Genomic DNA, 14,758 nt, shown 5'->3' with positions numbered 1-14,758 from the left:
TAACCTGGATTTTTCTTCGAGCAGAATATGGAAGTGGGATGACGTAAAGTCAACAGAAGAGAAGTATCTCATACCCTTAAATTTTCTAATAATGTCTTTAATCGTCGGAGGCTGATCATTCTCCGGGATTAGCTTTTCATTTACAGAACGAGCATCCAAACATACGCGCAGTGATCCGTCTGGCTTAGAAACGACTACTAAAAGGTTAATAAATGGACTGCTAGCTTTCATGACGATTCCATCCCTCTCCATCTCTTCAATAATCTTGCCGTCTCTGAAGTGAAATTTTTCCGGTATCGGATATGGCTTCTTCTTGAAGGGTAGCCAGTCTGTCACAAGAAGTGAGTACTGAAAGATAGGAATAAGACCTGGTTTGGAATCGAACAAGTTCTTATATTTCAGCAGTAAATTCCGAAGCTGGATCTGTTCCACTTCCGTACACATGGCTTGCCTTGACTTATCAGAGATAAGATTGTCGTGACCTACCTGTCCTGTGAGACGATCTCGTAGGTTGGTCACCAGGCACTTGGATGTTGAAGTATTACCTGACCTGCCGAGCGGAATGTAGGGAGGTAATTTGTAGGTATGACTCGTCCCGCAACTCCCGAAATAAAAGATGAAATGGTTTCCCTGTCCTTTATTGCTGAGGACACTAAAACTACTATGTACAGTATATTTACAAGTCTGAATGTAATGATCTATAGTGAGAGCGAGTTTGTTTCACGCGCCTACTGTTCTACTACGCGTCTATCTGAATCTTGCCCTGCGGCACTTGGGCCATGCTCGAAAAGAATATCGTTCTGACAAGTACGAACTACTGGCTGGAAGAAGGCCCCGCGCCATCTTGGCCAGGGGTTATATCTCCGCTCCTGAACTCAAAGTTCTATCCCTACCTCCTTGGGTCTTACGGGCATTGCTAAACTGATCATCCAGTCACTAGCGCCCTCAAGTGGCTATTCTCAATAGTTGTCACAGTAAGTGCTGCTACCTAGGCACTACTGTTTTCTGTCTTACTTTATCGACATCTTTCCTTGTTTCCCTAGTGCATCTGTACTGACCCTAAATGGCCTTGCACTGGGCTTTGTTTCTTTGTCGGCTTCGGCGGCCCGCTGCCATACTAGCTCTGTTTGTCGATACACAGTAAATACCTTGTTGTGATCAACAAGTCTCCGCTCTTAGTCAACAACTTTTGTAAGCGAGCGCGTTTCGCAAACTGCTCTCCAATACTTAGCTGAAGGCTTCCTTCTGCTTTCCAATTATTAAATCTAACTATAATTATTATACTTATTATACAGTACTACAAGTACTACAAGGTGTCTCATGTCGATGACTATCATTATTCTAACACTAATTAATCTCCTCTGACACCTTGAGCTCTAGACTCGGCTGCGAATCCCGGCTGCCTTCCACCTGGCAGTCCGCCGGTTCGAGTCCGTGGGAGGTCGGTACACGACATCTCCTCCCTTAGGGAAGAAATGGATGCAACCATACGTTGCGTCCATTTCTGTCCTACATTATTTATACTCTGATGTTGCCGGTACGTAAGGATCGGCGACCCTGTGGTGAAGGGGATGGTTGTTCTCTGCTCTGATTATCACTTGCGTCTATTTCTATTGCTTCTATAGATCTCACAGGCGTACTAGGGCGTCCCCCAGCAGGCCTGGAGTGTAATTCCATAATCTCCTCAGACATCTCCGGGCGTCCCCGGATCCGCCTGGGACGTTGGAATATAGTTAAATCCTCATCTGAAGTCTTAACCTTATCTCCCTTCGTGATTACCGTTTGTTTTATACATATATTAGGGCAATGAGCCCGTGCATCATCAAACCATCTCTTTGCTGGAAACCCTAGTTTCGGACAGCAACAATTACAACAGTAACAAATTAAAATTAAACTTATGATACCAACAACTATCCACACAATATATCTGTACACATTAATATGCTGATAGACCATTTGTCTTTGCAGTTCTTCTTCTTTTTGTCTCACCATATCTTCCACTTCTTGTGTCTTATGGGTAGCCCATTGTAAATCGTTAATGTGATTTAGCAAATTATTTAATGACAACTTATTCATTTCGGGTATCCGTTCTAACTTGATTTCACTACTTATCTGTTCACAACAGTCATAATCAAGTGTGACTTCTGGTACAAAGTATTTACTTTGTGTAGTGTTCACTTCACCTACACCTTGTATTTTACTATGTGGTCCATATACTGTGCAACCTGCACTTAAAACAAGAATACCAGTGCCTGTTAACCTGATATCACTGGTGGTATCCTTACACATACATGTTACTTTAACTTCTTCTGGGGATACGTATATATATCTGTTGGCTCTGATAGGTATCCACATGAGCTGTTGAACGGGAAGTACTCTTTTATCACAATTATTTGGAATTTGACTAACTCCTAAAATAAGCTGGACAGCACAACTCTTTTGAGTGTACACTGTATTAATAGGGAATTTAACATGACATAGTCTCCAACTGGGTGTTACTACCTTACATTGATTTACCTGATTTTTATCTAACTGAACATAAGTTTGTTTCTCTTTGTCCATAAGGATATAGTCCTTGGTCTCTTGAAGATAAACAAAATGGTGTGGATTACTCTTCATATATGTGGGGAATGGAATCATGTGATACAATGTATAAGTTACCCTATCTGTAAGGGGTGTCTTGATGACGTACACTAAATAATTTTTGTTAGCGAACACTTCCACTGTGGCTACTTTGTAAATCAAGTAGCCGTAAGCTGATTTTAAGTCAAATGGCAAGGACAATCCTTTAGGGAAATCTCCCTGAGCTTTCTTATAACCTTTAATAATATCATCTGGTGAAATTATTTGCACCTGAATGACTCCTACCTGAGCATTCATTATACCTGATAATACAACACTATAATGCTCATACAGTTGTATGAGAAGGCCTTCAATCTCAATTAAATGCCTATTCACTGAGTTTTCTAAATCTACTTGCTTAAGTGCTTCTGTAATTTGAAGCGTGCTATTGGCAAGATATGATCTAATTTCTGCAATGTTTTGAGTTAATCTCTGCTCATTGGCTGTGACATCGTAAATGGTGCTGTTCATAGATTGCAATGTTGATTTTACTACTATCATCTGGTCTTTTGCAATTTTCATAATTGAAAGCTGTTCCTGCTCTAACTCACTAACTTTTGACTCATATTTATCGGCATCCTCTTGACTTAATGTTCCAAATAATGCCTTTGCGATGGAACCTACTGCATTAATTAGGCCTCGTTTTCGCCTAGTGTTATCCGTTTCCCCTATTGGTTTAGTACTCCTCGTAATTAATTCCTTCGATTCCTTAATTCTATCTAATTGTGCACTTAGCATTTTAACATCCTGTTGACATGTTAGGTTAGTACTTCTTTCTAACTGTGTACATATTAATTGAGTCCAGTGTATATGTCTCTTGACATTTGAAAATACATAACTTAATTTATTCAGGTTTACATAGGTAACTAGTGTCCATTCCGTATGGTATAACTGTATCTCACCCTGATTGTCGAAGTATGCCCCTGGAGTACTCTCATATGGTGTCACCTTGACATCCAGTACTTCTCCGTCTATTCTGTAGCGGTGTGACGTCACGACTATCACTGCTACTACGATGGACAACAATTCTAGCATTCGCGCCATATCTGCTGTCTACCTGCAAGGTAAAGACAGGATGTGTGTTACCATTCGCTTCCCAGTTCTCGTTTCTACAAGTACAATTTCAAACGATTCTTATGTACCTTAACCCTTTTTCCCTTCTTGTTCATCTGTAGGGTGCAATTCACCCCTGAAACATCTACTATCTCGTAAGGACCTTCGAATGGTGGGCTTAGCTTTCTGGATTTTCCTCTTCGCAATGCGTCATTGCGCAAGAGAACCTTATCACCTACCTGAAAGGTGACCTCATTTTGCTTTTTGTCGTAGTGTTCTTTCTCTAATTCCTTTCGCTCTATTAAGGTCTTTCTGGCGGCCTCGTGATTTCGCCTAAGCTGTGCCGTCAGTTCCTCCACCACGTTCTGGTGTTCATTGTAATTCATTTCAGGTGGCTTTTGCAGCACACCTGGGATATTTGCCTTCCTTCCAAAAATTAATTCGTAGGGTGTGAACCCTGTACTTGTGCTCTTTGTGGTATTATACACAAAGCTAGCTTAGGCAAATACTTGTCCCAGTCATTCTGCTCCCCTGAGCAGACATAATGCCTTAGGTACTCCGTGAGCACCTTATGGGATCTTTCTATGCTACCGTTCGATTGTGGCCTGAAAGCCGTAGTGTGTGTTTTACGAATGCGCAGCGTTTTACACAGCGTCTTAAACACATCACTCATGAAATTACTACCCTGGTCAGTGAGAATCTGCTCTGGTATCCCATAGATACTTATTACGTTATTGATTAGCGTCCGTGCCACGGTTTCTGCCTCCTGATTAGGCATGGCACTCGCTACTAGGTACTTAGACAGCTGATCTTGGCATGTCAGTATGTACCTGTTTCCTGCCTCTGTCAACGGAAGAGGTCCAACTACGTCTAGGGATATTTTCTCAAAGACTGTGTTCGGGGTATCCGTAATTCTCATGGGAGCCCTGACGTCTGGTCTGGTCCCTTTATTCTTTTGGCAGGAGGGACATGTGCGTACATAGCGCTCAATGTCCCCTTTCATGCCCTTCCACTGAATTCGTTCACGTACCCTGGCGTACGTGCGCGCTATTCCTTGGTGGCCTCCCACCAAAGAATCATGACATTCTTTCAAAATGGCTAGCTTTTCAGCTTCGCCTAATTCGTTCTCTTCCTCAGATAAGCTACCTTCGTGCGAAATCTCCTCTGCGTTAGCGTCCTCGGAAACCTCGCTACCGTCCGCTTCAACTCCCTCTGCCGTAGCGTCCTCGGGTTTTGAAGTCAGTACCTCCTCTCTATTCTCGTCTGAGGCCTGAGTTTCTACCGTTGTCTCTGAGTGAGACCTGTGCTGAGCCGAGTTAACTACTCGCGCTTGGCACTTGGGTTCAGTGGGATTCCTACTCAGGGCATCTGCATTGCAGTTCTGTTTGCCCTGCTTATATACGACGTCGAAGTCGTATTCCGCCAGCTTCAGCCTGAACTTTAGCAGGCGTGAAGACGGATCTTGCACGTTGAAGACCCACTTCAACGGCTTATGGTCTGTCACAACAGTGAATTTTCTACCAAACAGATATGGTCTGAAATACTTTACTGCCCACACTATTGCCAACAATTCTTTCTCAGTTACGCTATAATTCATTTCTGCTTTATTAAGCGTTCTACTTGCATAGGCAATTGGAAGGTCTTTTCCGATAGGTCCTTGTGACAATACTGCCCCAACCGCTTCGTTGCTCGCATCAGTGGTAACAACGAATGGTTTTTCAAAATCCGGATACTGCAATATAGGTTCCTCAATTAGCTTTTGCCTTAGTATCTGGAACGCTTGTTCCTGATCGTCTCCCCATACAAAGGGAACGTCCTTCTTCACTAACTGATACAGCGGTTTCGCGATTTTGCTGTAGTTAGGTATGAACTTCCTATAGTACCCACTCAGTCCGCAGAACTGCTTGATCTGGCGGCTAGTGGTCGGCCTCGGAAAGTCCTTAACGGCCTGTACCTTACGTGGGTCTGGTAAGACACCTTCGTCAGTAATTACATGTCCTAGGAACGCTACTTCGGTTCTTAGGAATTCACACTTATCTGGCTGGAGTTTCAGCGTGTTCTCTCTCAGCCTTTGAAATACGTCTCTTAGCTTCGCATTGTGCTCCTGGATTGAACTCCCGTACACAATGACGTCATCCAGGTAACACAGACATTTTATACCTGTTAACCCTGTGAGCACATTGTTCATCAGCCTCGTAAACGTGGCTGGCGCGGCCATCAAACCCATGGGCATTTTCCTGAATTCGTACTTGCGTCCTAGCGCAGAGAATGCTGTCTTTGGCCTGTCTTCAGGCTTCAACAACACCTGGTGATAGCCACTCGCGAGATCTAAAGTTGAAAAGTATCTCGCCTTGCCAAGGGCGTCTAACAGTTCTGAAATTAATGGCAGGGGATAACTGGTTCCTATCGTTATCTCGTTCAATTTTCGAAAGTCGATCACGACCCTCCATTTTTGTTTCCCTGAGGCGTCTAACTTCTTGGGAATTAAAAGTAATGGCGCATTCCAGGCTGATGTGCTAGGTGTGATAATTTCATCATTCAGCATCTTATCTATTTGAGCTTGTATCTCCCCCTTCTGTGCTTCGGGAAGTCTATATGGTCGTACATTAATTGGAGGTTGATCTTGGGGTGTAGGGATCTCATGCTGTAGTACATCAGTGTGAGTTAATTTGTCTCCCTCATGATGGAAGATATCATTGTACTCAGCACAGATGGCGTATATCCCTTCCTTATCTACCTGCGTGAGGTGATCAACTCGCAAACAGTCTATCACCCGCTGTGATCGGGGCTTCTGGGTGGCCGGTTCTCCGTTTGCCACTCTACTGTTCTGCTCTACCTTTCGCACTTGTGCCAGGCAGGTTTTATCTACCTCCTGTATGTGCACTCGTGGACTGTGTAAAGTCACCGCCTTTTCAGTGGTATTCATCATGCTAACCACTGCTTCATGGTGCTCTGATTTGGTTAGGCACCCTGCGAGGTACACCCCTGGTATCACCTCTTCCTTCTCAATAATTCCTAAGGGTAGATTCCGATCTACTTCTATAACAACGACCTTCTGGGTCCTTGGTTCGAGACGGATCACCTTCGTCTCTCGTGCCCCCATAGGGTATTGCCGCCCTCTTATGGTGACATGACCTTCCCTATAGTCAATCACGCTATCTGTCAGGAGGTCTCGCCCAACTATACCATCCTGTGTTAATTGGAAGTCACTCCCTACCACATGAAATGTGTGACTTGTGTTTCCAATGGCAAAACGTACAGTACCCTGGGTGTAAATTATTCCCTTACTTACACCTGCTAATTCAATTGATTTGCTCCCGTCAATCAGGCATTCCTTGGGTACCGATTGCCTCTTAACTAGGCTGACATCGGACCCAGTATCTATCAAAAATCTCAACGGTCTTCCTTGGTTCGCAACCTGGATCAGCACCGTGCCTTCCACGTCAGAATTCTTGGGACCTTCTGGTGTGCGGGCCTCCGTAACTGTCCCCTTGCTACGGGCCCATTCTAGTTTGCCGCCTGAGCTGCGGAGGCTTTCGTGGCTTGCGTACTGCCGCCCTTCTTTTTGAACCAACAGTCTTGGGTTCGATGTGACCACCTATCACAATGTTCGCATTGGGCTCGGTATCTTACGGTCTTGCCCCCTACACGATCATCCTGAGTTTGGCCTTTCATGGCCCTATTGCCCGTGGACTTGCCTCGGGTTTTTCGACAATTTCTCTGAATGTGGCCCTGTTGGCCACACGAGTAGCACCTACGGCTATCCGTTCGCATCACCGGAGTGTGCGCACCTTGAGTGCGTGCACCTTGTGTGTGTACACCTTGAGTGCGTGCACCTTGTCGACAGTTCACCTGTATGTGCCCTTTCCGGCCGCAACGATAACAAGTTCTGTTATCACCTGTCACTGTGTTTGGTTGTGTGCGTACTATGCGCACTGTTTCTCGTACCTCTGTTTCCTTGTCCCTCTGTTTCTTTCTACAGTCACGTTCAATGTGCCCTGTCTTCCCACAATAGCGGCATTTTAATTTACTGAAGGTGCCCCCTGTAGCTGTATTGGAACTAGCGGTCTGTGTGGTGTGAGCCCCCTGCGTTCCTGTGTTCATACAGTTCCTTGCTATGTGGCCTTCCTTGCTACAATTGTAGCAGACCACTCTAACACTAGCATGTGTTGGCTTAGTATTCCACTGTGGTGCTGCACTGCGCTCCCTAGCATGTGTTGGCTTAGTATGACACTTTGGTGCTGCACTGCGCTCCTGTTCTGGTCTGCGCTTGCTAAACCCTGAGCTACGTTTGTGTTGTAGGCCCTCTCGTGCTTTCTTTGACAATATTATGGTTTCTTCCTGTTGAGCAAGTGCAACTGCCCTCTCAAAAGTAATGCCCTTTTCTGACTGTACCCTAGCTTGTATTCGAGGGTTGGCTAACCCTTGTATGAAACTAGCAACACATATTTTTCTCGTTATTTTCAACTGCGCGTCACGATCCTCCTCTAATTCATCCTCCAGTATTGCCTCTCTAAAAGAAGCTGACAATGTTTCTATTTTGTGCGCCCAAAGTGCGACTGATTCTCGCGGGTCCTGCGCTGTTTGGAACATTTGACAAATGTACAAATCTAACGTGCCTTGCTGGCCATAATATTCTATCAATGCCCGCTTGGCTTTCTCCCAGTTATGTATATCACGTCTGTACAATAATTTATCTCGGGCTCTGCCCGTAACCTTAGTTAAAATATACTTGAAAAACAACTCTTGATCCTCATCCTTAATCATACGAACAGCAGCATCTACGTTAGCTATGAACTCATGCAGTCTATCTGGTTGACTGCCATCAAACTCTCGGCCAATGAGACGATGTCCTTCTACTACTGTAACAAAAGGCCCACTCATACTTACTGATTCCACCTCGTCAAGCATCTCAGTGCCTTGGTCTGCTGGTACTGAACTATTCTGTCGTGCCATTTGAAATAAATATTCAGCTTACCTTAATCTGCAATGCTGCTTCACTGCTGGGCTGGATGAGTAGTCGGCTGTATTGCTGCGTCTCCACCGGATGGCGTTGTCTGCTACTGGACTGCTACCCCTCTGCTGGGCTGGCTTAGTAGGCTGCGGTAGTGATGCTCCTCTTCTGCGATGCGCGGCACACGAACGAAATTACGCGGTAGCGCGGTTCGGACAATCTTCTGCGAAGTCGCGATTTTCTCACACGGAAATCTTCTGCGAAGTCGCGGTTCTCTCACGTTATTTCGGTGAGTTGACACTGTTCGAGGATCGAACTCGGGACCCTGCACTACCTGACACCAAATTTTTATACGTGCCTGTCGTGACCTACCTGTCCTGTGAGACGATCTCGTAGGTTGGTCACCAGGCACTTGGATGTTGAAGTATTACCTGACCTGCCGAGCGGAATGTAGGGAGGTAATTTGTAGGTATGACTCGTCCCGCAACTCCCGAAATAAAAGATGAAATGGTTTCCCTGTCCTTTATTGCTGAGGACACTAAAACTACTATGTACAGTATATTTACAAGTCTGAATGTAATGATCTATAGTGAGAGCGAGTTTGTTTCACGCGCCTACTGTTCTACTACGCGTCTATCTGAATCTTGCCCTGCGGCACTTGGGCTATGCTCGAAAAGAATATCGTTCTGACAAGTACGAACTACTGGCTGGAAGAAGGCCCCGCGCCATCTTGGCCAGGGGTTATATCTCCGCTCCTGAACTCAAAGTTCTATCCCAACCTCCTTGGGTCTTACGGGCATTGCTAAACTGATCATCCAGTCACTAGCGCCCTCAAGTGGCTATTCTCAATAGTTGTCACAGTAAGTGCTGCTACCTAGGCACTACTGTTTTCTGTCTTACTTTATCGTCATCTTTCCTTGTTTCCCTAGTGCATCTGTACTGACCCTGAATGGCCTTGCACTGGGCCTTGTTTCTTTGTCGGCTTCGGCGGCCCGCTGCCATACTAGCTCTGTTTGTCGATACACAGTAAATACCTTGTTGTGATCAACAAGTCTCCGCTCTTAGTCAACAACTTTTGTAAGCGAGCGCGTTCCGCAAACTGCTCTCCAATACTTAGCTGAAGGCTTCCTTCTGCTTTCCAATTATTAAATCTAACTATAATTATTATACTTATTATACAGTACTACAAGTACTACAAGGTGTCTCATGTCGATGACTATCATTATTCTAACACTAATTAATCTCCTCTGACACCTTGAGCTCTAGACTCGGCTGCGAATCCCGGCTGCCTTCCACCTGGCAGTCCGCCGGTTCGAGTCCGTGGGAGGTCGGTACACGACAAGATCGAAGGGGTGTACGTCGTCATCGCCTTCTTCTAATACTGTATCCAAGGCCATTAAAAGTTCCTCAGAAGCCTCATGGTCTTCAGTTCCCTCGGAGATAAGGCGTTTGTCTTCCCACAATAAGCATATGGATCGTTCACATTTGAAGGATTTAACATAGCAGTCTCAGAAAAATCTGCCTTCTTGAATTGAATGGAGTTTGACTGCATGTCAATCATAGCTTGGTAAGACATTAGGAAGTCTACACCTAGAATAATGTTAAATTTAATTTTGGACATGGCTAGGAATACTTGAGGAAATATTGTCCGTCCAATCTCGACATCCCACCATGTCTTGTTTACACATGACAGACTTGTCCGGTATTATGCCCTTAATTTTCACATGAGATACTGGTATGACAGGAATATCATTTTTGTCCCTGAGATCTCTCAAAAATGCCGTAGAAATGACGCTAATCGTCGACCCAATATCTATAAGACATTTGACATGAACATTGCAGATCCGTGCTGAAATAATAGGTAAAGTTGATGGTATTTCACTGTTACGCTGACCAACTTCGTCCAATAAATCTTCGGGCTTGATAGTCCATGAGTCGACCTGTACCAGAATCCATTCTTGATGTTTACTGACCATCTTCTTTCACTGGCGATGGAGTTGTTTTTACGGCACCTTGGCTGTGCTCCTGACTCGAGTTACTCTGTTGGCTTCCCCGAACCTTGGCCTCTTGATATTGAAGGCTTTCCACCCCCACGATATCAGGGTTGGTATCCTGGGTTTGAATTGCTCTTCGCCATCGTTCGCTTTCCTGTGTCGTGTTCTGCAGGTCCATTAGGTATTTTTCTTTTTTCTTCTTCTCGCCAGTCTCTCCTTCCTCTTGATTGGCGGAAGTCCTGGTTTCGTTTTCAGTTCCTTCGTTAGTCCGAGTATGGTCGCTTTCTCTCGTCACGTCTGGAATACACCCAGTTTCTGGTGGGTCTATTTCTGCGTACGGGCGATCGATCACGAGGTGAATCTTGCCCTCCAGGGTTACGTTTCCACGTCCTCCCTTGGTTGACTGGTTTCGATTCCTCCTCCTTATTTGTTGTCACCTGATGGACTTGAGGTTCCGGGTTTCGTCCCTGACGAACTGGTTCCTTGGACGTCATATCTAGTTGCCTTAATAAGGCCTCAGCCTGGATTGCAGTTTGTGTATTCGAGGCTATCATGATCCTCTGCACATCTGGTGGTAATTGACGTGTGATTAATTTGACCAACTCAGGTTCTGATGGGGGTGAGTCTAGCTCTCGTAATTACCGTAACTGACCGGAAAGAATGTCTGCGTATCTCGTGGGCGTGGAAGATGCATATTTCCTGGCATATAGCTCCGTCCTGAGGTTGTATTGGACGTCGCTATTCCAGTACTTCTACAGGAATGCTTTGTTGAAACTTTTGAAATCGTCAAACGAAAATCGAAACGCAACGAACCAGGTATGTACTGAATCTTCCAGGAACTTTTCGGTGACCCTTAACTGCCTTTCTGGTGGAATTTTCGCATCGCGAAAGTAATCTTGCAGTTACCGAATGAAGCCTTTCGGTGTCACGTTTCCTCTGATGTTATTAAATTTCTTGGGCTGGTCTTCGTGGAGACGAATTATATTGACTATCTGCGTCTGGCCGGTTGTATTCACTTGAGACGTATTTACTGTCGGCTCTGAAGAAATGTCAATCGTATTCGCAGCGCATGTTCCTACAGTTGCCAGTGGAGTTGACGTCTGACCCGTGCCGGTTACACGTTGCTCCAGTAACGCCTGCTTTTCTAGCAATGAGTTAGTGACCTTGCTAGTGTTCTCATTCTGGACCTTCAGGAGGTGCATTTCATGTACAAGCTCCTTGATTCCGTCCGTGTACTCCTTTCGTATCCCTTCGGTTTCAGTTTTAGACTCGGTAGTGACCTTGTGTATGGCATTCGTCAAGGTGGTTTTAATTGTTTTTATTTCGCCCCAACTATCCTCAAGTGACTCGTGGATATAATCCATCCGCTCTGAGTTATCGACTTGGGATATCTCGATTTTGTCGAGAATGCACTTTATGACTTGTTGTAACTTTTCGTTCAATCCAAGGAATTTCTTTGCCCAAGCCGTTTTAGTAACTTTAATGTCCTCTGCGTTCGTGTCAATCTTTCCCTCAATATTCAGGAATGATTTTTCGACTTCGCCCTTATATTTGTCAGTTCCGGTTAAGATGCCCTGCTGAATGTTCGCCAATCGTTCACTGAATTCATTGGACATGCCCGACATAGATTTGGCAATATTTTCGTTCACTTCCTTCTTCATGGTAGCGAAATCTTTTTAACTATCACGAGCTCGCTCTGCATTGAGGCTAGCTTGCCGTTAAAAAGGTTAATGTCAGAACATATCTTCCCTAAACCTCCTTCAGTTTGATTTTTAATGTCCGTCAATTTTTCTTCAATGGCTTCCCCAAGAGATTTTTCGAGATTTATTTGCGCGTCACTGAGGTCACTGAGTCCTTTTTCTAAGTGAGCCTGATTATCGTTAAGCTTTCACTCTAAATTTTCCTCTAAGTGTAACTGAGTTTCACTAAGTTTTTGTTCTAATTTTTTCCCTAAGTGTGCATGATTTTCACTAAGATCATTAAGTTTTTCTCTAAGTTTTTCTCTAAGTGTAACTGAGTTTCACTAAGTTTTTGTTCTAAGTTAGTTTGACTAGTATTCAAGTTGGCATTGATACTCTCCTCCATAGCCAACAACATCTGCCTTAAGTCCTCCATAGTTACAATTATTCATTAAATGGCTATTCTGGTACTGGAAGGATTCCGATCGGGATGCTGGAATGTTAGGGATCGAACTAATCTAATTCCCGCAGGCAACGATTTGTCAATATTATGAAAGTTCCGAATTTTCACCAATATTGGTCACAATTATTAATCTAACTTTAGTTAATTATCATCGCATCAAATTCGAGTTTCTAATTACCAGCAAGAATTTTATTGTTCGTAAACAAGATTCATATAAGTTACATTTAACATGTGCTTATGTTAGCCACAAGAATTTGGGCGAATAAATGTATCAGAGTCAGCCTAATTTAATTGGTCATCAGATCTTGTCAATGTCATAAACACTGGACAGCACAAGATCATTTTCGAGCTTGGATAAGCCAATCTCGAGCCCCACGTTTGGATTAAGCCATCTTAAATGCCCCCATTATTCCCGAGCTAAGCCCAGCCAGCCAGCGAGCGAGAGATCCCTAGGTGGACCGTTCGATCGTTGGCTATCACTTTCTAGAGGCATTTAAGGGAAATTAAGGGTTGATGACCAAGCAGGATAAAAAGAAGTGTTAAAACAACACTCTGACATGTATTCACATAAGCAAATAATAAATGAAAATATTCTTGATGATATTCCTTTTTACATTGAACTTCCATAATATTTTATTTCTTCCTCGGTTTTGAGTGACACGTGTTCTTAATCTCCAGCCTTACTGTGCTGTAATGAAAACCAAAGAAAAATTAGGCCTCTTGCCTTTCCAAATCAAAATATTTGATTGAAAGAAATTTAAAAAATTAACATATAGGTTCATAAAATAATTAAACAACTGCCTTGCTAACGAGGGTTTTACAATAAATGTGTTTAAAGCTTTACCAATTCAGAGTAGTCTCAACACGTGGTTTTAAGATGAACTCAACTAAATTTATCATTTACAGTATTTAATATTAGTCAATGACACCAACATGAACTTCAGTAGAAAATGAAAATTGATTACAAAATTCTCTAAATTAATTAATTATTATTCTGATTATTATTATTATTATTATTATTATTATTATTATTATTATTATTATTAATCTCTCATCATTTAATTAACCTATGCTTCACTGTCACACGATCATGTTCTCATTAATTTTTCCAGTGCATCATTTACCTAACGATCGTCATTAACATTCCAGAATAATTATTTTCCATTAATTATTATGACTTATTTTCACCAGAACTCAAAGTAATTATGCGGCTAACGAACTTCTATTTCTGATCTGTGTATTGCATTTCCATTCAAATGAATCTTAAAATCTTTCAAAGTTCAACTATAAATGTGTCAGAAATTTATGTTACCCACGTGTGAGCTAGTTAAATAAATTTTATTAACAAATCGAGTGCCTTCGTAAGATAACGAGATGATCTTTCCTTTTAAATCTCGCTAATGAAAAAAATCCTTTTCTAGTCTTCCTCGACTTAAGTTGAAAAAATTTTCCCTTAAGGGCATGGAAATTACTTCTTAAGGCGGCACACAACGATGAATGTATCTGCGTCGCAGCAAGTGCACGACCGGGATCAAATTAAATTGGACAAACATGATACAAGAGAAATATACGTATTTACATATACACACACATTCACACTAGGAAACACGTATTTTATGTACATTATTTACATCGAATCCTGTTTTGGCAAGTTTATTCATGATTTTTACGAATGGTCAGATCACGCAATATCTAGCAGAAATAATCTGTGAGCTGAAATTATTCTTCATTAATGGTGACTAGTGATCGAAGTCATGGGTATCACTTGGTAGAAACACATTTCACATATCGATGTGAGTTCATCTTACTCTTGAAATTATAATGGAAGATTCTAGTAAAATCATTAAGCACTACCATCGCTTGGGCTACAGGTTGAAACTATCGCGAGCGTGAGCCTTAATCGTACTATTTTTTTTAATTCCCTACCTGTGAAATACACTCGCAACACGTACTCCAATAATTATAATCTGTCTTGCGCTCCCAATACACAAGA

Source organism: Anabrus simplex, chromosome 5 (genome assembly GCF_040414725.1).
Source record: "Anabrus simplex isolate iqAnaSimp1 chromosome 5, ASM4041472v1, whole genome shotgun sequence".
NCBI classification, from domain to species: Eukaryota; Metazoa; Arthropoda; class Insecta; order Orthoptera; family Tettigoniidae; genus Anabrus; species Anabrus simplex.
The sequence above is the reverse complement of the archived record's forward strand: the minus strand, read 5'-3'. Positions refer to the sequence as shown.